The following is a 25,537-nucleotide window of genomic DNA, read 5'->3' as shown; positions in this document are numbered from 1 at the left end:
TTGTTTGCCATGTTTTGTAAGAATTCCAATTCTTATATCTTGAAGAATACTTCCATATTAAGCATCAGTTGCCTGTCGCATATTTGTTGTCAGTTCTTTGTATTCAAAATTAGTCCAAATGGTCACATTACCAACACTACCGAGAGACTTTCTGGTATCTTCATGTGCAAGTGTTTTAAATACCGGTTGTCCTTTTACCGGAGTAAGTTGCAATAGATCTAATAAAACTATGACGTGTTTTCCTCCAAATAACACGTCTTACTCTGTTTTAAGAATTTGTTGCATCATAAATGCACAAAGGCAAGCATCAAGTTAGAGACCATGCTCACCTCATCAATAATGGGAAGTTTCATTTTCTTCAAGACTCTTGAAACTTCACAACACGCTTCTCCAGATAGCTTGTGGTATTCCCATTTGTTCTCATGCTCTACTGGTAGCATTAGTAAACGATGTAAAGTAATTCCTTTAATGTTATGTGCTGCCAACCCAGTTGGAGCAGTGACAACACAAGACAAATGTGACTCAGTTGTTTTTTGCAGATGACTTGTAATTACTTTAATTAACAAACTTTTTCCTGTTCCAGCTTGACCACTCACATACATTCGGATAGGTTGAAATGATGTACATGAGCACCCTTTCTTTTCATGAAGTAATCCATGGTCAATCTGCTCTTTCACTTGTTGATATATTTGTTTCTGTTCACCATCTTCTTGAGCTTGATACATTGCTGTTTCCACCTCATTCATGGCATTTGCTGCTTCATTTTCAACAATTGGTTGTCCAAGAGGATCTTGACTCAGTGCAGCAGAACTTTGACTGTCTTGAGAACTGTCTCTAGCAATCTCAGCTGCAATTGTAGCTTCTTGATCAATTTCATCATTCAACATTTTCACATAATTTGCAAAAGCACTGCATTGTATGCTATCTTTACAAGCATTAAATGAATCTTCATAGCTCTGAAAATCTCCAAGTAATTCCAGTACTGAACGCCATGGTTTGAACATTTGCAAAAGGGCTAAATAGTAAAATTCCCTTTTATCAGCAGTGTCGCAACTCAGTTTCCTGTGATTAATTAAATTTCCTTTCCTCTGTTTCACCAGACATCCTTCAGAACCAATAACTGCATATTTTCCATCATTGATGTTCTCTGTAGTATTCCGTTTAAAAGTGTAGTTTTGCAGCACTTCATAAAGACACATGCTCTCAAGATGATGACTTCTGTTCGGGTAATATGTGCCCAACATATTCATTTTCAAAATATCTGTACTTTCTGGTTCTTTTTCTGCTAAATATTCAATTTCTTGAACAGATTTCAGTACCCGATTTCGCATTCCTGCAAGACCTAGACTCACCCAAATGATTCTTCTACTTTTTGAATATAGACTTGCAGATGATAACCGATCTGAACATTCATATGCTCCAATTTCACGATGCGATAACATCTTCAAACTTAAACTATATAATTTCTTACTTACAGTCTTCTCGTGAGAAATCTCTTCCCACATTTCTTTCAATTCCGTCTTTTCTGATTTAGTAATGTAGGATGTTACATACTGAGCGACAGCAATGGAATTGTCCGCAACAAACTGAATATCCATGTTAGGATAAAATAACTGTATTGTAGTCATTTATGTATTTTGATTCTTCACTTCTTTTTAAGTTGTAGGTATTTTTCGGAGACTTTCCTGTGATAGTATATCGCACAGCTGACATAAAACTGTTCACTCTTCCTTTGGATAATACAGGACGTGGAAATCCAAAACGACATTTGGTATAGAACTTATCCTTTGACTTGTACTTTCGTCGACAGTATTTTCCACACCTATGGCTTTGAAATCGTAAGACTTGTTTTAAGTTTTTCTCTTCTCTGCTATTTGGAAGAGCACATGTGGCATAATCTTCAATGAAAGACGAAACAGTTTCCTCTGAATCTGTTCCAAATTTGGGGGCGTCCTTGACCCATAACAACATATGTATGTGAGGAGCACCTCTTGCATGATACTCCTTTCTCCAAAAGAAATCCACAACTTCTCCAAGAGGAGGATTCTTTTTATTGCAGATGAAAGACATCATAGCTTCAAATCTATGATTGAAATATCTGCATACATTGGCAGGATCCAAAGAGCACAATTCTCCAGGTGTCTTGTATTCAATATTTTTTATATTGCAATTTGCCTCTCGAAAAAATTCAAGCAAATCCTCCCAAGCATACTCAGCACAGCTTAGTGTAACAAACCATGTAGGAGTTTCCAAGTTACGTAGCATACATTTCAGTTCTCCATGACGACAGTACCAATATTCATTAGTCCCTCGCTGACATGCCATCAGATTAATCAACTGAGATTCTAAATGATCATCTCTCTGATGCACTTTATCCATAAAATCCTTAGTAGTCACATGTTGCAGATGCATTCCAGTTTTTAAAATGTGATTTACTGCATATGAAAGTCCAGACAAGTCACTTTCAAACAGAAGATGAAACATATAAGGGATACATTGTCGAAATCTTGGATCTTCTGCATATAATCTTGTTGTCCGATATTCAGATGCAGGAATCTGCACAGGACGTTCATCATATCGTCCACCTTTTCCTGTTGGAAACTGCGGGAAACAACGAGCTTCCAAACTCTCTTCCCATACACTCACGGGACTTCCTGTTGCTTTTTTTCATTTGGAACAACTCAATCCTCTTCCCCATCACCTCTTTGGAATGAAGTGGATGTACACTGTAATATTCATAGATTTCTTCACTTCTGGACATGTCCACTTTTTCAATTTGTCCACTTAATGTTTCAGTATCTTCTGCTAAATCTATTTCTTCTTCTACAAACACATTTCTATAGTACTCATTATTTTTTAACAGATACAATGATGCCTTTTGCACTTTTCTAACATCCACTAACTCTTGACAGATTTTCCTATTCTTAGTAGGAACACCATTAACTAGAATGACTAGTGGCTCATTTTCTGCATGGTCTACACCAATAGTTTCAATATTTTTCCTTAAGTCTAACGGTAAATACACAACTCTTCCTTTCAATCCTCTTTGCAACTCTGATGGAGGTAATTTACCTGTTTTAGGCTCCATACGAACAATAGCTTGAAACGGGTGAACACATTGAATGAGAATAGACTCATACGTATTTAAATCTATCAGCTCTGGAGGAATAGCAACCAACTCTAGGTTATTATGAACTGCTCTAGCAGGCATTTTATTCTCATCTAATTTGTTATAACAATATTTGCAAATACGCTGCTCAGATCCCAAATCAAAACAATCCTCTACCAGCAAATAAGTTGCAAATTCCATCCACTTATCATTATCTTCTATTTCACTTTTAAATACAGATTGACACCCCTAGTCTAATTTTTATAGTGAGTTCGCCGACAACAAATACAAGAAACATTTGGTCTTTCACCTGAAATTACCTTAAACTTTGTGATTTCATCCTCAAAATTTTTTGTAATCACAGGTTCTACATTGTCTTCAACATTTTCTTCTACTAATGTCACAGTTTCTCCACTCTCTTGCTGAGGACCAAAGTAACAAAACTCAATATCCTCACAAACCTTCTTCACGTCTGATACTGAGCCACGTAAAAGAGCACTGTTCACTCATTTAACTTTAGTGCTGGACTTTTCGCATAATACAATCTTCTCACTAACTTCCGCATTTGAGTATGATGTACTGCCAGCATCCTGAAATGGTGAAAAACACTTTCACAAACTTTCCTAGAAAGACAAGCCAGAGAATGACCTTGCAAACCAGTATTTTTTCTCACTCTGCAAGGGTCTAGTCCTTGCAACACCTTAATCTTTTGATTAACACTTTTTTTTAGTATATGCTCGTAAAAAACTACATAATTTATCAATAGAATCCTGTCGTACACTACAAATACTACTGCGATCCCATGTATACACAGGGTGTTTAGGACGTCTCCCTAGAACTTCATCAGCTATCACTTCTTCTGCATTTCTTTCAACCATTTTCTCTTTCTCAATTGGACAACCATCTCTAACTTTGTGACCTCTACCACTGGTGTCAACTGCAAACACTAATTTTTTGCTCTGTAAATAACTCTCTTCATTAAAGAAAATCTCTGAACTGGAACTGTGTTTCCATTCTCCCAAAAAAATATCACAAATTTATCCCAGGACTCACTAGAGATATTGCAACTAATAGGAGACATAGGGTTCCCTAGAGACCTCATGCCTTTAACGGCCGACCAAAAATCTTTACCATTTTTTAACACGGTGGCCCGTGCAAGATTGTCCCAATGCTGGCTTATGATTGCCTCCTTTCTAGTTGCTATAGCTCTTTTATAACATAATCTGAGTGATTTAATAAGGGAACTATCTCTGGGTTTGTTAACAAGTGCCCTGCGCAGGGCTCTATTAGCTGAGGAGCAATCAACGTTGAACCAACCTGGGTCCAGGTGGGCTTTCTTATTAGGCCTAGACAACAAGGTTTTAACTCCTGCACAAAGCTGTGAGAAGGTGACGACTACCTCCGGGTTATGTTCCTTAAACGACAAACAAGTGTCGATCAATTCAGGGTGAGTTCTTACCATCCTGCCAAATATGGCTTTGTTGTCTATTCCACGCCAGACCAATCTGAGATTGTCAGTGGAGGAGGACAAGTCCCTAGCACCACACTCTATATCATAGATTGGTCTAGACATAGAACTCAGGGTTAGATTGACAGGATTGTGATCCCTCTGTAGTGTGGGAATCACCTCAGCTTTTAATACACAATTCCCTAAAGGGGCAGTAGTAAAAATATAATCAATAGTGGAAGTCGAGCCCCTGCCTCTATGGGTGGGTTCAATATGGCCCGCTCTAGTCGACACTTCTGCGAGCTCCATTACGTTTGTAAAGTTATTAATACTTAGGAGGTCTAGTAATTGGGCCCCCCTACGACATAATGGTGCTATGTTCGTAGGATAGATAGCAGAGTGGATGCCCCTCGGGAGCTTAACATTAAAATCACCCCCTAGGCAAATGCCCTCAGGTTTAATGCCGCGGTTAGATGTCTGTATATTAGAGATGAAGTTAAACAGATCAATATAGTTCATATTGGGAACATTCTTAAAATCATTATTATAAAAATTAATTAAATAAAACGAAATTCCCCGTTTGTAGACCAGGGCTTGAAATTTATCGTTATTGGTGGTGAGCGCCCTGCACGGCCCCCTGCCCTAATTTTAATCCAAATTGAGAGGCCTCCAGCTGGTCTTCCAGGGTCTGGAATGGGGGATACAGTATTAAAGCATTCAAACCCCTCTAAAAACAGCTCTTGAGTGGCCCAGGTCTCTTGGATATTAACTGAATGTTTACAGTATTGCAAGGAGAGTTCCTGGGTGAATACATAAGCAATGACTGGCTTCTAATTCTACCAAAACTTGAGAACAGGAAAGGTTTTTTAAGCAGTTATGTGTATGCAAATATATGAATTACCCAAATGCTTCTCTCACAGTGGTTCCCAAATGCACACAGACTCACAGTGTGATTCTAGACAAGCAACACTATCCCTTGGACATTACCAAAACACATTCACTACTCTAGAAGGAGTAAGGAGACTGCACACAATCTACATATTTCAGTACTGCACTTTAGTGTCAAACCCTGACTCATTTTATCAATGCATAAGCAATGACTGGCTTCCAATGCTACTAAAACTTGACAACATGACAGGTTTTAAAACAGTTATCTGTCAGCAAATACACGATGTTCCCAAATGCTTCTCTCACAATGGTTCCCAAATGCACACAGACTCACAGTGTGATTCTAGACAAGCAACACTATCCCTAGGAGTTTACCAAAACTCATTCACTACTGTGCAAAGGGTAAGGGGACTGCACATAATCTACATATTTAAGTACTGCACTTTAGTGTCAAAGCCTAACTCATTTTATCAAAGCATAAGCAAAGACTGGCTTCTAATGCTACTAAAACTTGACAACATGGCAGGTTTTAAAACAGTTATCTGTCAGCAAATACATGATGTTCCCAAATGCTTCTCTCACAGTAGTTCCCAAATGCACACAGACTCACAGTGTGATTCTATACAAGCAACACTATCCCTAGGAGTTTACCAAAACTCATTCACTACTATGGAAGAGGTAAGGGTACTGCACACAATCTACATATTTCAGGACTCCACTTTAGTATCAATGCCTGACTCATTTAATCAAAGCATAAGCAAAGACTGGCTTCTAATGCTACTAAAACTTGACAACAAGACAGGTTTTAAAACATTTATCTGTCAGCAAATACACAATGTTACCAAATCCTTGTCTCACAATCCTTACCCAAATGCACACAGACTCACAGTGTGATTTTAGGCAAGCAACACTATCATAGGAGTTTACCAAAACTCATTCAGTAGTGTAGAAGGCTTAAGAGTAATGTACACAATCTACAAATTTAAGTACTGCACTTTAGTGTCAAAGCCTGACACATTTTATCAATCCATAAGCAAACACTGGCTTCTAATCCTACTAAAACTTGACAACATGACAGGTTTTAAAACAGTTATGTGTCAGCAAATACATGATGTTACCAAATGCTTCTCTCACAGTGGTTCCCAAATGCACACAGACTCACAGTGTGATTCTAGAGAAGCAACACTATTCCTAAGAGTTTACCAAAACTCATTCACTACTGTGCAAGGGGTATGGGGACTACACACAATCTACATATTTAAGTACTGCACTTTAGTGTCAAAGCCTAACTCATTTTATCAAAGCATAAGCAAAGACTAGCTTCTAATGCTACTAAAACTTGACAACATGGCAGGTTTTAAAACAGTTATCTGTTCACAAATACATGATGTTCCCAAATGCTTCTCTCACAGTGGTTTGCAAATGCACACAGACTCACTTTTTTTTTTTATTGATTTTCACAGCAGCAAGTAAAAATTGACCAAACACAATATTGTCCAATGGGTTATACAAGAACATAAGTAGTCAATTAATTAATTGAAACAATTTTTTAGATACTTCATAACAGGAAAATCAGGTTAATTACAAATTATATTTTTAGCATTGTAACCAATCGTAGATTGGAGCCCATAGTTTAAAACCAAAATTCCTCTTTTTCGTCCCCTTTAGACGATACACAGCTTTCTCTAGTTGATACATATTTAACAATTTAGTTTGCCATTGAAAAAATAAGGGAGGATCAGCATCAAGCCAGTGCGAGGTGATACAATATCTGAAAATAGACATTGATATGAATAGAAAGCCCTCTTCAGCACGTGTGTACAACCGAACTGGATTAGATTGGATGCCAAGTATTACGAGATCAGCAGACAGTACTAAGGGAATATTCGTTATTTGGTTTAAAAACGCTTGAACTTCAGAAATAAATTGAGATAATTTAGGACATAAGAAGAACATATGGATAGCATTTGCACCTATACATCCACAGCGATTACACTTGTCTCCAGCATTCCCTTTCCATTTTAATAACTTGGCTGGAGTATAATATAAATCAAAAGTACTCATAAAGCTCTGACTCTTTAGAGATCCATTACATAATACTTGATCAGACAGTGCTAAAGTATCCAATATGTCTATATTTTCAATACCCATTTCTTTTTGCCATTTTGCATTATAAAATACGAGATTGTCTTCTAAGCCTTTAATCATTGCCTTATATATCACCCCAATTCTGTTCTGCTTCAAACAGCATTCTAGTACCTCATGTTTCTTGATTTTATTAGAATTCACTAAATTTTTTGAATTTAGGAAGCTGCGTATTTGAAGGTATTTAAAAAAGTCTGCTTTAGGTAAATTATATAATTGTTGAAGATATGAGAATGTTGTAAATTGTTCGTTTGGAAAAAGATCCCCAAGCTGACAAATATTACAATTTTGCCAGCGCTGCATGATATAGTCAGAAAATATTGGTGGCAGCGATGGGTTGTCAAATAAGGGCGTATAAAAGTTAACTCTACGAATAGGTCCCTCGAGAGGTTAGATAATCTACACCTTTCTCTGTATGGTCGTGCTAATGTCGTTAAGATGCTTTTCTTCCCTAAATTTCTTTATTTTTTTCGGACTATACCATTACTTTTCCCATCTAGTTTTTTTATTAAATTAGATAGGATAACGTCCAGATTTCTATGGGGATATAAAAGAGCAAGGAAGTCCCTTATTAGTTGTACTTTACCCCCGCTTCGAGGTGGTTGGGGAATCCCAAACTTTCGTCTATATTACATGGCGATATCACTTAGACTAATGAGCAGTTTAATTTTTGAGGGGATATTTTTTGGATGACTTTCTATACCCTTCAATTTACACAATGATTCTTGGTAGTCAAGCACAAAGATGTTTAGTCCGTTTTTCAGAACCAAGTTACTATAAGAAGACAAGGTTTAAAATAATGGAAACGGCCTTCCAATTATGGAAAATATGCAAAAGAAGACTCCGTTTAGATAGTAACTTTAACTTTTAAATGCACACAGACTCACAGTGTGATTCTATACAAGCAACACTTTCCCTAGGAGTTTACAAAAACTCATTCACTACTATGGAAGGGGTAAGGGGACTGCACACAATCTACATATTTAAGTACTGCACTTTAGTGTCAATGTCTGACTCATTTAATCAAAGCATAAGCCATGACTGGCTTCTAATGCTACTAAAACTTGACAACATGACAGGTCTTAAAACAGTTATCTGTCAGCAAATACATAATGTTAGCAAATGCTTCTCTCACAATCCTTACCCAAATGCACACAGACTCACAGTGTGATTTTAGACAAGCAACACTATCCTAGGAGTTTACCAAAACTCATTCACTAGTCTAGAAGAGGTAACGGTAGTGCACACAATCTACATATTTAAGTACTGCACTTTAGTGTCAAAGCCTGACTCATTTTATTAATGCATATGCAAAGACTGGCTTCTAATGCTACTAAAACTTGACAACATGGCAGGTTTTAAAACAGTTATCTGTCAGCAAATACATGATGTTCCCAAATGCTTCTCTCACAGTGGTTCCCAAATGCACACAGACTCACCAGACTCACAGTGTGATTCTAGACAAACAACACTATCCCTAGGAGTTTACCAAAACACATTTCCTAATCTATGAGTACTACATTTTAGTGTTCAAACATGACTCATTTTGCAAATTCATAAACAATGACTGATTTCTAATTGTACCAAAATATAAAAACAGCACAGTTATCTGTCTGCAAACACATGAAAAACACAAATGCTTATCACAGAATGGTTTCTACATGCACACACACTGTCAATACGATTGTAGACAAAAAAAGTACTCCCTACACTTTAGCAGGAGAAATACATTAGTCTGATTAAAATCAAAATAGTCTACATACATCCCCTCACAACTAAATAACTCACCTTTCAAGTAGTTTTGTAGATATAGAAGTATATCAGTCACACACCAGATTTTCTCATACAGAATCTCTGCACTGTGCACCTGGCAGCAAAACCAAAGAATGGCAAAGTTTCCCTCTCATTTTCCACACATATACATGTAAACACCAAATCACATTCCTTCCCACAGAAATTCAAAAGCAAACACACATTTCTATTGGTTAAACATTTCAACCCTTTCCAAATGACATACATTTGAACCCTACCCACATTCTGCCTTCTGCCTGTTACCATAGCAACAGGTCATGGAACACTGAACTGAGCACACAGGTCACAAGTTCAGCACACAATGTTGCTAATAAAAACAGCAAGTGTACTTGACTTTTCAACATATCAGCGAATCATATATAATGTTCCTTTCACACACTTTTTGTTAACCAATAAGAATCATGTGTTTAAAAAACAGAAACAGAAACATGCACCCTACCTTTCAGTGTAGAAGGTTGTCAAACAACCAATGATTTCTTGTCTTTTTTCAAAACTGCATCTTAGCTACCATTTTAGAAAAATCTTACTTTTCAAAACTGCCATTTCATTTACAGAGACCATCTGAGTGCGTCCAGACCTCCCTTCAAGATGCTTAGAGTGTGGATTGTGGGACACAGCTATATTTTCTGGAGCCAAAGGTATGCAGAAAACAAAGGCATTCACAAAGACCTAGGTTTGCCAAATGTAGACATTAAATGGATTGGACAGAGAGGTTTAAAGTGGCACCAATTGATGCCATTGGTAAAAACCTTTATGCATATCCAACACCCTGACCTCATAATAGTGCACTGTGGTGGAAATGACCTAGGCACTTTGACTGGGGTAGGTCTGTAAATGCTTATGAAGGACACCTTTGCAGAATTGTTTTCACTTTTTCCCAAAACTGCCTTTGTGTATTCTAACATATGCCAAAGGCAGAAGTGGAACTGGTCCAATCATTTTTGTCCACAGATTGAGAAAGCTAGGAAACATGTGAATAAATCTGTTTCTGCTTTTCTCCGAGACTATAGAATGGGGTCCATTTACAATAACAATCTGCGCTTTCATATGCAAGATATGTATAGGAGAGATGGAGTACACTTTACTGATGAAGGAAACAGAGTCTTCCTCAACAACTTTAGACTCTGTATAGGTACTTACTTATAAGTACCAAAAACTCTCAATGAACACAACGGCTCTTTTTTTCCCGTGGATCCGCGCACCCAACGTGTTAGGAACCGCGCACCCAACGCGAGAGGAACCGTGCACCTAACCCGTTAGGATGCGCGACTCCTAATTTTACCGTAAAAAAAAATAGCCCTATCACTAATTTTTATTATGCCCGGGGACCCCATCCCCCGGGGCTTATAAAAAAACGTTGGAGACCGTGGGGTGGAGCCCCATTGCCCCCACGGTCCTAGCCGGCTCCCGGCATCCTTCGGGAGCCGGCATTGCTTTTCCACATGGGGAGCTGCTGACATGCAGCTCCCCATGTGGAAAAGCAATATCGATTGGATTTTGAAAGAGAGAGCAGGACCTGCTCTCTCTTTCAAAATCCTAACAAAGTTTGCTATGGGAGGGCGGGAGACTCCCGCCCTCTCATAGCAAACAACAGTGTCCTGGGGGTGGGCACCCCAGGACACTGTAGGAGCCGTCCCTGGGGGGGTGGCGGTCCCCAGGGCCCTCGAGGGCTCCAGGAGGGGGGCCACGCAGCCCCCCTCCCCCTCTTAATGTATAACCATTTTGCCCCCGGGATTTGGCCCACCCGGGGGCTAATTATTAACAAAGCGCGGAAGCCCGCGCTTCGTTTCTTTTTTATTTTTTCGTCCGGATCCGCGCACCCTGCGCGCATTTCACCGATTTTTTTTTTTTTTAAAGTGGGCCCCAGGGGGTCCTTCTGGGACCCCCTGAGCAACACTAGAGGGTCAGAGTATTTCTACTCTGCCCCCTTTATATGTTTTAAACACTTATTCCCCTTACTTCTTCAGCCTCGCTTCTACCGAGGCACAAAATGGCTGCCAACAGTTCCTGGTTTCGAATGTAGACAGACACTCGACAGCCAATTAGCATTCAGCGCGTGATCGGGAGGGTGCATGCACGGTTCGCAGAGGGTGTGCTTAGGGTGCGGGGAGGGTGCGTGGATCCTCCGAGGCCATAGATATATATGTACTTTTAACTCTAATTTTCGCAGGAACTACTGAACGGATTTACACCATTTAAGCAAAAGACACGAGTCTGAACTGAGGACTACCTCTTTGCCAAATTTGGTGTAATTCCGTTCAGCAGTTCGGGCTGTAGCTGCGTCAACAGGTCCTATGGGAAAATGCATGGGGAAAATGTGTTTTGGGACCCCCTTTTTTCTCGGCCCCCGCTTGTCGAATCACCGTGAAATTTCCAGAATAGGAGCGGACCAGAGCTGGCCAAAAGTTTGGAAAATTTCGCGAAGATTCGTCAACCGGCGCCAGACTTATTGGGAATAGAATGTTGCGGATTTCCTATGGAAAATAGGTCCTAACTATAACTACCTACTGGCGACCGCCAGTAGGTAATATATATATATATATATATATATATATATATATATATATATATATATATATATATATATATATATATATTATCTACTGGCGGTCGCCAGTAGATAGTTATAGTTAGGACCCTGTTTCCATAGGAAATCCGCAACATTCTATTTGGAATAACTTTGGCGCCGGTCGATGAATCCTCGCAAAATTTTCAAAATAGGTGGGGCGCTACGCTCCGCTCCTACCCTGAAAGTCTCGGGGGGATTCGTCAAGCGGGGGCTGAGAAAAAAGGGGGGTCCCAAAACGCGTTTTTCCCATGCATTTTTCCATAGGACCTTTAGACACAGCTACAGCCCGAACGGCTGAACAGAGTTACTTGAAATTTGGCAGAGAGGTAGTCCTCAGGTCAAGGAAGTGCCTTTTGTAGGTCTGGTGTAAATCTGTTCAGTAGTTCCTGAGAAAATAGCATTTAAATCAATATATATATGTGGGCGGAGCCTAACCACACATCTCATCCTGAGATCTGATTGGCTGTCAGCACTTCATCCAAGAAGTGTTGGCAGCCATCTTGGGACCAATATACATGATAGCACCTCATTAAAAAGCATTGCAGTTAATAGAAGGTTTTAAGACTTTAGTTACATTATAAATCATTTGTTGATGGTACCATACTCATTTTAGGAATTGTGGTATGTTCTAAGGTGATTTCACCATGTGAAAAAGCCTTCTGCTGGGATATCATGATTGAGAGAAAAATATTTTCTCATGCTTTTACCACAGAGGTTTGGAAGGTGATCTATAAGCTAAACTGAGAGCTTATTTTCTGTAAATTCACATTATCTTTCTCAGTCATGTGAGAATGAAGTCTGACATTCTCAGTAAAACATGTACATCCAACAAGGGCAGAGACTGTCAGTTGATTCCTTTGTGTTCTACTGTAGCTTTCCAGAGTGTTCCAAAGAACTACTAGAGCGCTAACCGTCCTACTTATGATAAATGTATGGCACACCTGAAGCCATCTTGCTTGGATTAAAGTGGTAACTCTTAAAACATTTAATTTAAAAAGGAACAAAATGAGGGGGTTCATTTTTCCATAAAAAGTATGATTAGTGCTGCAGAAAGAAAAATTAGGGCACATTTTGAGTGACTTCTCAAATCCTCTTCTATTTCATTAAAAAATTCTGACATGCAGACTGAAACATGCACTTTCAATACCAGCAGCAGTTTTCCCTGGTGAGCAGTAGCTTTACTACAGTGATCTAATGAGCAAAAAGAGTGCTAACATTCTGATTTTATAGCAAATGTGTGACACATTTGAATGCCTTCTTGATGGAATCAAAGTAAAAAACTGAAAGTATTTCCTACTGAGGAGACTGCAGTAAATGAGGAAATTAGGAAACTTCATAACAAATAAGTCTCCCAAGATGGCCACCAGAGACAAAAGAGCCCAAATGTAGCCCAAATATCACCCAGATGTAGCCCAAGTATAGCCCAATGACAGAATGTCCAAGAATGTTCTTAAAAACAACTAGAGCACTTACTGTCTTCATTATGACAAAAGTATGGCACACCTGAAGCCATCATGATTGGAATAAACTGGTAACACTTAAAACATTTAATTTAAAAAGGAACACAATGAGGGGGTTCATTTTGCCATAGAAATTATGATTAATGCTGAAGAAAGAAAATGAGGGCACATTTTGAGTGACTTCTCAAATCCTCTTCTATTTCATTAAAAAATTCTGACATGCAGACTGAAACATGCACTTTTAATACCAGGAGCAGACTTCCATGGTGAACAGTAGTTTTACTACAGTGATCTAATGAGCAACTAGAGTGCTAACATTCAGAATTTATGGCAAATGTGTGACATATCTGAATACCTTCATGATGGAATCAAAGTAAAAAACTGAAAGCATTTCCGACTGAGGAGACTGCAGTACATGAGGAAATTAGGAAACTTCATAACAAATGAATCTCCCAAGATGGCCACCGGAGACAAAAGAGCCCAAATGTAGCCCAAAATCACCCAGATATAGCCCAAATATAGCCCAATGACAGAAGTGTGCAAAACACTTATTATTTTGTGTTTTTGCAGTGTTATATAGTGCAGACTTGTCAGGTATTGGAGTGCTTTACATGAGCATTGGTTACATCACACAAGAACAAATTCATTTTGGTTGTAGACATGGGGAGACTAAGTGATTTGACCAGAATCACAGAATGTCGAGCTGAAGCAGAAACTTCAACCTGGTTCCCCAGTTGCAAAGTCTGCAGTTCTGGAAGTAACACCACATCCTCTCCCCTAAGTGCAACATTTAATCAAGTTGTCAACTAGATAAAAAAACATAAAGATAACAAATAATTTAAAAGTGCTTTGTCGCTATTTGAAAACTCAGAAAATATGTCCTTATTTTAGTCTTTTAGAGCACTAACCATAATTTTGATGCCAATAAGACCCTCTCATATATGTAATTTCTAAAGGAATGCTCTAGGTATTACAGTTTTGATTACATCAAGATGATGTCAGGCGTTCCACACTTTTGTAATAAATATAGAATGTTAGCGATCTAGTTGTTCATTAGGATACTGTTGAGAGGCAGAGGCCAGGGGCACGGACTCTGAAAATTGAAGGCAGGTAGGAGGGTGCAAAGGCAACAATTTAACCACACTGAGCAGGCAGGAAGGGCCGTGGAAGCACAACAGACTATGGAGGGCAGTGGAAAGGGGGGCAGGGGCAACAAACCAACAATACAGGACTTGCAAGAGAGGCTGTTGGAGGGAAGATCTATTACGGGTCAAGGAAGCTAGGGGCGGTCCCCAGAGCCCCGGGAGCCACCACAGAACTGAGCAGGAGAGTGAGTCAGGGACAAAAGGGGCACCTTAATTTGAGCCGGGGTGCCTAGAAACGCTTGCTCCAAAAATGAAGAAAACAGACATATGAGACATGGAATTGGAGGCAGAATACAATGGCAGTTTAATGAGAAGATGCAACTTCAAAGAAACCGCAGAATAGAGACATAAAGTACAAAATACAGAATCCAGATAATCATACAGCTGTCATGATATTCTCTGTATCTCAATTAATGGACTGACAGAGAGAGAGAGAAAACACATCTATAAATGCATCATGAGAAACAAGTTACACCAAGGAAAATGTTACCTAGGGACACTCACATTTACTCTTAGAGCAAGCATTCCTGCAATTACAATACAACATCTTTTAAATGCAAAAGTAAAGAGAACAATGGTTAAACATAACATGACATTTCATATAGGTAAAATAGAATAAGATACTTCAAGCAAAGCAGAGCAAGACATTTTAAGCAAAGGAAGACAAGAGCTCCCAGTTCTTGGGGAAAACCTGCACAGCCTGTTAACCTACATACAGACGGCGAGGTTGTCCGTCGATATCTGTGGGTGCTCCCTTTTTATATCATTTTGTGGGCTCCTTTGCACGCTACATCTACCTACGTATGCTACCCAAAAGCTTCGTCTGCAGATTTTACCAGACATTTCGTCATTTACCCACTTAATGCTGACAATGGACTGGGTGAAAAGGTCAGTCTCTCAGGCCAATCGCTTATCGTAAGTTCCATAGAGCAAGCAGAAAATAATGGGTATTGTACAGGAATTCAATATATTCATGTATAAAATCTCCTCAGTTCTCCTAACTTGACGCTCTGCGGTTGCCACTTCCTTAAAAGCGGGAAACCTGCCCAGGAAGCAAGTACCAGTCCAGGATGCAGCCTACTGTATGTCGACAGCTTCAGGGGGATGTTGAACTTTGATACCGAGCACGGAGCACTCGGGTAGGGTGGGGGCTACTAGTTTGGAGCAGAAGGCCTCGCAGACCTGCCTTCAGACTGCTATACACTAAAATTGCAGAGCTATGGTCAATTTAACAAAGAGGCCTACATATTGAACAGAAGGGCCTACACAGGGGTTTTATGCTGGCTGAGTGGTAAGGATGTCTCAGGATAATTATATAGCAACACAGGACCCGCTGGTCAATTTAATACGGCCTACAAATGCGGCTGGCAGGGCAAGGACAAGGGTCTCATACTTCAGGTGTGGACAGAACGGGCCAGGGGCCCCCTGTGATACAAAATCTACCCTCCTTCAAGGCTGTGGCAATGTAATAGACCATTGTGGGCAGAAGGAAGAGGCAATGGTAGTACAACCATACATGCCAACAGACCCGATTCAGCCAGGAAACGTCCAATGTTTTTAAGCTCAAATGGGCTTTATTTGATCTGTCTCCTGTCTACAATATCCTCTTTTTCAATGTAACTCAAAGGGGAAAATCAATACCCCAGTTTTTTTTTCAAAATCTCCCTCTTACCAAGTTCAAAATGTTCGCAAGTTTGGTACATTGGATCATGGAAGGAAATGGGATAGGGACATGGACTTGGATAACAGAGGACAGGAGAGACATGGAGAGGTGCACCAAACTGACCCTGCAGGGCAGGCATCAGGGTTTGCAGCAGCACAATACACCACACAGGGCATGCAGGACGGGAGTGCAGCACAACAATCCATAGAAAGCAAGAGGGAGGGGACAGGACCATGCACATGGACAACAGAGAACAGAGGGGCAAGAGGCAATGGTAGCTAGCTGACCATAATGGACAGACAGGAGAGAAGGCTGCAGCATAACAGACCATAAAGGGCAGGAGGGACGGATCAGGGGCATTACAATGGAACAGACAAGCCAGGAGGGAGGGAGTAGCGGTCTGCACATGTAAACAGAGGGCTGGGGGCAAGGGGGCAGGGCAGGAGCAGCAAGATAGCCATGGAGGTCAGGCAGGATGGGCACTAGAAGCAAGACACAACATGAAGAGCAACAGTGAGACTGTGATGGCATACACACAGACCATGGAGGGAAGGTGGGAGGGGGTCAGGGGCAGCTAACTGACCACACAGGGAAGGTGGGAGGGGCCATGGCAGCACAGAAGACCATGCATGGCAAGTGGGAGGGTTAGTGGCAGCACAATGGCTATGATGGGCAAGAAGGAGGGTGCAGGGGCATGCACAAAGGACGATGGAGGATAGAAGGGAGGGTCAGGACCTGTGCACAGACAAGAAAGTTCAGGGGAAGGGGCCTCACAACAGACCACACGGGGCAGGCAGGAGGAGCAGTTGCAGCACAACAGACCAGGGAGGGCAGAAGGGTGTGGCAGTACAATGGACCATGTAGGACAGGAGGAAGAGGATAGAGGCATGGCATGTGGACAGGCAGGGTGGAGGTGGCAGGGACAGGTTACAGTCATCTGACAATGCTAGGCAGGTGGGAGGGGAGTGGCAGCTCAACAGAACATTCAGAGTAGATAGGAGTGGCAGGTCCATGGGACATGGTGGGCAAAAAGGATGGAGCAGGGGCATGCACAAAGACATCGGAGGGCAGGGGGAAGGAGAATAGGGGCAGCAAGCTAAGCACAGAGTTTAAGCAGGAGGTCAATGATAGGGCATAGAATTGGGCAATGGAGGGCAGGAGGAGTGGACTGGTACATCATACTAAATTGAGGGCAGTGGCAGCACATCAGACCATGCATGGCAGGAGGGAGGAGGCTAGTCCATGGATTCACACAACAGAGGATAGGGAGGAGGGGGATGGGGCAGCAAGCTAACTGTTCAGAGAAGGCGGGTATTAGAAACTTTATTGTTTTTAAAACATTTTGTCTGTGCAAACTACTTAAAATATGAACAAGTATGCAGCATAATCTCACTTTTATTCAGGAAGAAGAAGACGTTAGTGACTGTGACTCCGGGCTCACTTGGCAAAAACACCCCCTGACCCTCCACCCCCTATCGCAAAATGTAATGCCCGTGAAAAGGGTAGGTGAACACAGTGTTATATAGAACATAGTCCTGAGAGCACGATTGAAAATGAAAACTAGATATAGTGTATGGTATAAACTATGCACCAAAAAGTGTGATATAAGATGAACCAGGCGTGAAATATAATATGCAATACATTGTGCGCAATGACAGATTCATTGGAGAGCGCGAGATAGCACAGGCACTAGCGCGTGCTATGCGATATGCGCCTTGGAGTGTAATATGCACAGGGCAGTGTTGTGTAACCTAACTAGTCTCTAAAGTTGTAATATAAAATATGTGCTGGGGAGTGTAACGTTGCATATGCACTGTGACAAAGATATGGATCCCAAATTGTAATATGTATGGCATAGCACTGTGCGTTATAACATAGGCATCGAGGAAGGCACGTTAGATGGGGCAATATAACCCGTGCGAAGACAAGTGTGGCATGACATTTTCACGGGGTGGTGTTACAGTGCACATGGGCTAGAGAGTGTCATAGCATATGCACTAGCTAGTGGAATACAATACAGAGGTGTGTGGCACTCGGCAGGCAATGGTGGGTGTAACACAGCATTGGGCTCTCTCAGGAGCGCGCTGTGACTCGCAAGTGATGTTCGTCCCCTTTCCAGAGAGTAAAATAAAAAGTATTACACATCCGGCAGTGGATGTGTGTTTTATTAACTGTGAGGGGGGTTTCTTGCATAGTTTTGGTCGAATTTTTGTCGAATCCCCTTTGAATGGCTTGGTGTGCATGTGTATTAAATGTGCCCGTCAATAGCTACCCATGTTTGTATAAATAAACGACAAGGGTGTCTACCGGGATTAGGCACGGTAGAGCATCAGACATGTCAGAGCTTCACTAGTGGTGTAAATACATTCCACATGGATTAATTGCATGCATAGTCGCCTTTTAATGAATATCACGCAAATCGTCATGGTGATAGGTACGTACGGTTTGTCCAGCATGTCCTAGGTGTGTCTATAAATATATATTTTTTAAAAATAATAAAAAACAGTGGCCGGCCCTGGGGATTGGGGTCAAAAAAATATAATTAGGAGACAGGCCCTGGGGGATGGGGTCACCAGGGCCAATAAATTAGAATAAGAAGGGGAACCACACAGCCCCCCTTCTTAAAAAAATAAAATAAATAAAAGACTGGCATCGTGCCGGAGGCCATGCCCCCTCCATGCAGCACTCTGCAAACGCGCCCCCAACAGGCATCTCCAGTATGCGCCAGGGAGCTGCGCTGCAGACAGGTGTTCTGAGGCCAAGCCCCTTTTTACACCTCTCTGCAACGCAGCTCTGTGGCGCTTACTGGAGGTACCTAGTGGTCTAGTGTGACCCTAGGGACCCTTAGGATTCAAGGGGACTTAATCTCTCAACTTAGAACAGCCACAGGGCGCGTTTACACAGTGGTGAAGGGAGGGGACGGGGCCTGAGGTGACGTGTGCAAAAACGCACTATGGCACGTTTTAAATTGGGGATATAATTTCCCTTCAATACTGAGGGCCCCTGGGGGCTAACTAGCCCACCAAGTGCTTCCAGTAAGCGCCACTGAGCTGCATTGCAGAGAGGTGGTCCAGGCCGTGCCACTTTTTACACCTCTCTGCAACGCAGCTCTGTGGCACTTACTGGAGGTACCTAGTGGGCTAGTTGGACCCTAGGGACCCTCAGGACTCAAATGAACTTAATCTCCCAACTAAAAACGGACACAGGGCGTGTTTACACAATGGTGAAAGGAGGGGACGGGGCCTGAGTTAACGTGTGCAAAAACGCCCTGTGGCCTGTTTTAAGAGGTAGTTTTAATCCCCATGCCCTATTATATACTAGGGGCTTATAGAGGAGGTAAGGCTAATCACAGGGGGACCCCAACGCATAATGTTCCCTAGTGTATGTAGGTGTTTTCACTGTATTCTAAGTGTCTTTTAACATAGCACTGGCTCTAGGACTGGTTAGTCAGACTCAGTTACCACCAGTATCCGTCTGAAAAAGTTGAGGGTACAGGATGATTTTGCAACAAGGCTTCTTTCTGCTCTTCTTTTTGTTCTTTCTGCACGTTATCCTTCTTCCTGCACTTATCTTCGTATTTGAGGACTTCTGTTGCTTCTTTCTGCACTTCTTTTGTTTCTTTCTGTGCATTTTTTCTTCTTTCTTCACATGTCCTATCTCTGTAGGCATAGTTAGAAATTAGCATTTAAAAAACCTTTGAAATTAACAGAAAAAACCATAGGTTTCAGGCACGTTATAGTTAGGAATTAGCATTTAAAAAACCTCAGAAATTCACTGAAAAAACCATAGGTTTCAGGGGTGTTATAGTTAGCTGGACTTTTCACTTGTACAAAACCATTGAAATTCCTCCGTTATAGTTAGTTCAGCTAACTATAACTCGCGCGCCCGCAATGCACTGCTGATGACGTCACATATTACATCACTCATGACATGGTCAGTGACATCACTCATGACATCACTGATGACATCTCAAATGACATCACTGATGACACCACTGATGACATCATCCTTGTGATAGAGTGGCAGACCTCCTCTCACCCTAATATAACCTTTGATACACACATTCAAAAATAGAGACTAACATTTTCAAAACAATGGACATACCAATACCAGTTACAACAACCTCTTCAGTAATTCTAAGATCCACATACACATCCACTCATTCACCAACAGTCCAATACAGTCACTCATACATGTACTCACTCATCATATGTACTCATACACCTATACATCCTGTTACACAATGCCACTCATCCATAGAGTTACTCACACACATAGTCACTCATGCTAATAAAGAATCAAACATACATTTACTTGCATATACAGTTATACACACACCACCACACTTACTTCTACGGAAACTTACACATACTTAGTCTTTTAAACAATCACTTATAGAAACACATACTTATTCATACAGGAACTCTTTCAATCTCTCACTCTCACATATACTCACATATATACACCAATAGTCACATATACTAGTTTAAAACATATGTAGTTACTCATAAAGACACTATTGAGACAGTCATTCACTCACTAACACACCCATACACACACTCATCCACCCATACAGTCCTGCACACATACTGTGTTCAACACATACAAACAGTGAGTCACTCATTCATGCACCTATGCACTACGTAATACCCCCCACCGAACCATGCAGACACTCAGACTGATACTCAAAAAACCAACTAATAACCTATATAGACACCCATGTAGCTACTCACCAACCCATGCAGCCACTTATACACAAAGTGAGAGACTGATACAGATATTTACATATTTAAACATTACTCACTAAGCCATGTATTCACTATGATACACTTAATCAGTCAGTTACACAATCAATTTTTCAAAAACAAATCATCCATTTAGACACTTATATACCCATTTATTCTTCCATCGACCTTGAGATATACATATATAAAACATATTTAATTTTCAGAATAACACACATTCACTGGATGATGTCATCAGTGATGTCATCAGTGATGTCATTTGAGATGTCATCAGTGATGTCATCAGTGATGTCACTGACCATGTCATGAGTGATGTAATATGTGACGTCATCAGCAGTGCATTGCGGGCGCGCGAGTTATAGTTAGCTGAACTAACTATAACGGAGGAATTTCAATGGTTTTGTACAAGTGAAAAGTCCAGCTAACTATAACACCCCTGAAACCTATGGTTTTTTCAGTGAATATATATATATATATATACATATATATATATATATTTTTTTTTTTACTGAAAAAACAATGGTTACAGGAACTTCATTGTTAGGCTGACATTTCACTTGTACAAAACCGCAGAAATTCAGCCGTTCTAGTCAGCTGAGTTAACTATAACTTGCGCCCCCGCAATACATTGCTTATGACCTCACACATTACACCACTCATGACATGGTCAGTGAAATCACTGAAGATGTCTCAAATTACATCACTGATGATATCAGTGATGACATCATCCAGTGACTGGGAGTACTTTAAAAAAAGTTTGAGTGTTAAATATATATACCTAGGTGTATTGGTGAATCAGTGGGTGTATGAGTGACTGTTTAGATGACTGAGTAGGTGCGTGACTGACTGTATAAGTGAGTGATTAGGTGTCTCAGTGAATGTTGTGTGAATGTTTGTATCTGTCTGTCAGTTGTGTTAAGTGGGTGTATGCGTGTGTTAGTGGGTATGTGAATGGTTATATGGGTGATTGATTGGTTGACTATCTCTGTGGGTGTCTGTGTGTGTGGGTGAGGAGGTATGTGACTTCCAGTATGGATGAGTGAGTCAGTGCCTGTATGGGATAGTGAGTATGTGTGTGAGAAGCTATATGGGTGAGTGATTGAGTGATTGTGTCAGTATGGGTCAGTAACTGTGCATGTGAAAGGCAGTATAGGTGAGTGACTGGGTTTATGAGTGACTATGCATGAGTGAGTGAATGTGAGAGTGGCTATATGGACGAGTACATGCTTCTGTTAGTGACTGTATAGGTGAGTGAGTATGTGTTACTATTTGTATGAGCTACAATACCCCCTGGTGGGGTGATGAGGATCCCTTGCCTCTTGAGGGCCTCAGGAGTAAAGAAGACTTCATCTCCAAAGCAGTAATATGCCAGGAGGCACGTTTGCAGAGTGGTGGAGAAAGGGGGCATGGCCTCTGACCACCTCTCAACAATCCAGCTGTTTGGGGCTTACTAGAGGTAACAGTAGGGATGGTTGGCCCCCAGGGATCCTCAAGCGGCAAGAGGACTTCATCCCCCAACCAAGAGCGCGCCAGGAGGCGCATTTGCAGAGTTGGTGGAGAAAGGAAGCGTGGCCTCTGACCACATCTCAGCAATTCCACTGTATGGGGCTTACTGGAGGTAACAGGTAGGCTAGTTGGCCCCTAAGGATCCCTAGCAGTGAAGGAGACTTCATCCTCCAACCAAGAGCACTCCAGGAGGCGCGTTTGAAGATTGGTGGAGAAAGGTGGCATGGCCTGCTGTAAGAACTCTGCAATCCTGCTGTGTGGGGCATACTGAAGCTAACAGAAGGGGTAGTTGGACCACAAGACGTCCTTTGGGCCAACTACCCCTCTTGTTACCTCCAGTATGTCCCACACAGCAGGATTGCTAAGAGGTATTTGGAGGACATGCCCCCTTTTGTCAACCACTCTGCAAACACACCTCCTGGCACACTACTGGTTGGGGGATGAAGTCCACTTCCTGTAAGTCCTATGCAACGGAATTCCTAAGAGCTGGTCGGAGGCCCAGCCCCTTTCTCCAACAATCTGCAAATGCGACTACTACTTAAAAAAACTAAGAAATTCACAGAAAAAAAACAAAGTTTATAGGGATGTTATAGTTCGGAATAAGCATTTAAAAAACCTTAGAAATTCACAGAAAAAAACAAAGGTTATAGGGATGTTATAGTTAGGCTGACATTTCAATTGTATAAAACCAGAGAAATTCAGCCGTTAACTCGCGTCCCCGCAATCCACTGCTAATGAAGTCACATATTACATCACTCATAACATGCTCAGTGACATCACTGATGACATAATTCACAGAATCTCTGATGCACCTACTCATACCCTAATATAACCTTTCTCGAAAACACAGACACACCAATACCAGTTGGTACATGCCTACTCACTGATTCATAGGTCTACACACACATCCACTCACTCACCTACACAGCCACTCATACATTCAGTCGTTCCCCAATACAGTCACTGATATATGCACTCATACACCCATACAGACACTCACACACCGCCACTCACCCATAGAGTTACTCACGCACCTAGTCACTCACCCAAAGAGCCAATCACACTGCCATTTACTCAGCTATATAGTTATACACACATCAACTCTCTTATTCATACAGATATTAACAACTACTTACTCTCTTATACAATCACTGACACAAGCACACACTCATTCATACAGTCACTCTCACAATCACTCACTCTCACATATAGTCATTTATATACCTCAACACTCACATATACTGCCTTTCACATATGTAGTTACTTACACATATACCACTGAGACATCCATTCACTCACTGACACAGCCATGCACACTCATTCACCCATACATCCTCTTGTAGATGTACTCATGAACCCATAAACCTAATGAATCACCCACTCACACATCCATGCAGGGAGTCACACCCCCCACCTCCCACTCACAAGCTACTCAGGCCCCCAAACAGGTACTCAGACAACCAATCAATAACCCATACAGACACTCATGTAGCTACTCACCTACCCATTCAGCCACATACACACCAACTGACAGACTGATACAGACTTTCACACAGATTAGTCACTCACCCATACATTCACTGAGACACATATAATCACTCACATATACAGTCAGTCACGCACCAACTGAATAATCCATACAGATACTCATACACCCACTCATTCTTCAATACACCTTGGCATATCTATATATATAAAACATTCTTAAACATTTTAGAAACACTCACACTCACTGGATGATGTCATCAGTGGTGTCATCAGTGATATCACTGACCATGTCATTAGTGATGTAATATGGGACATCATCAGCAGTGCTTTGCGGGGGTGTCAGTTATATTTTGCTCAGCTAACTATAACAGCTGAATTTCTCTGGTTTTGTATGAGTGAAATGTCAGCCTAACTATAATGTCCCTGTAAACGATGTTTTTTTCCATGAATAACGTGTGCAACTTTGCATGCTTGTACTTGTAGTTCCTCATAGTTTTCCCAAGTGGGTGCCGCCATGCCCCTAAAATTGTTCCACATATTACCCCAGTGGGTTGATAGCCCAAGACTCCTATCAACCCACTGGGGTAAGATGTGGAACAATTTTAGGGGCATGGCGGCACCCACTGGGGAAACCTATGAGGAACTACAAGTACAAGCATGCAAAGTTGCACACGCCCCCTGGGGCGGGACTTGGGTTTATATCAACATGTGTTCCTCTTGATTGCTTTGTCTTCGCTCTTTTACCTGTGCCCGTGAACAAGGACACTCTGTGTTTGAAACGCGTTGGGCTGTTGATGGCGATTTGGAGGGAGATACGGCTATACTGCAGTCCTCAATTAAAGGTTTTTAACCTCCCGTGAGCGGCGTCTTCTCTTGGGGCAACCTAACTGTGTGGATATATATATTTATATGTATATATTGTGTATACAAGGGTACTAAATAGACCAATTGTGTAATACCAATGTTACCATGTTTAAGGGAGAAGCACATGTGCTTTAGCACTAGTTAGCAGTGGTAAAGTGGTAAAAGTCCTAAGGCCAACCAACTGAAGGTTAGAAAAAGAGGGGGAGGAAGGCAAAAGGTTTGGGGTGACCCTTCGAAAGGACCATTTTCCAGCAATGACTTTTAATAACATAATGACCATCTATTAAGAAGGAGAAAAGTAATCAGACTAGCTTAGAACAAAACAGCAAGTCAGATGAATCTACCAAGGAAACTTCTGGAACAGTGATTCTTCTGAGCAGAATTTCTTTACAAGATCAGGCACCTCTGTGACAAGGAATAATTTTAGAGGAGTTTCGGTTACTAAACAGAAGAAGCACAGAACAACTGCCAGTAAGAGTCCGTCCAAATGGAAGAGGCATAGGCAAAACAGGAACAGCCAAGCAAGATGTAAGAGAAAAAAACACATCTAGCAGCCCCCTGGGAATGACATCAAGGGAACAAAAACAGCCAAATCAAATATGAGACACAATGTGATCAACTCACCTCAATGTGACTTGATCAATATTGAAATAGATGTTTTATTATTTGGACTATCATCCTGCCCAACACCTACTT

This window comes from Triturus cristatus, chromosome 12 (genome assembly GCF_964204655.1).
Source record: "Triturus cristatus chromosome 12, aTriCri1.1, whole genome shotgun sequence".
Taxonomy (NCBI): domain Eukaryota; kingdom Metazoa; phylum Chordata; class Amphibia; order Caudata; family Salamandridae; genus Triturus; species Triturus cristatus.
The sequence above is the reverse complement of the archived record's forward strand: the minus strand, read 5'-3'. Positions refer to the sequence as shown.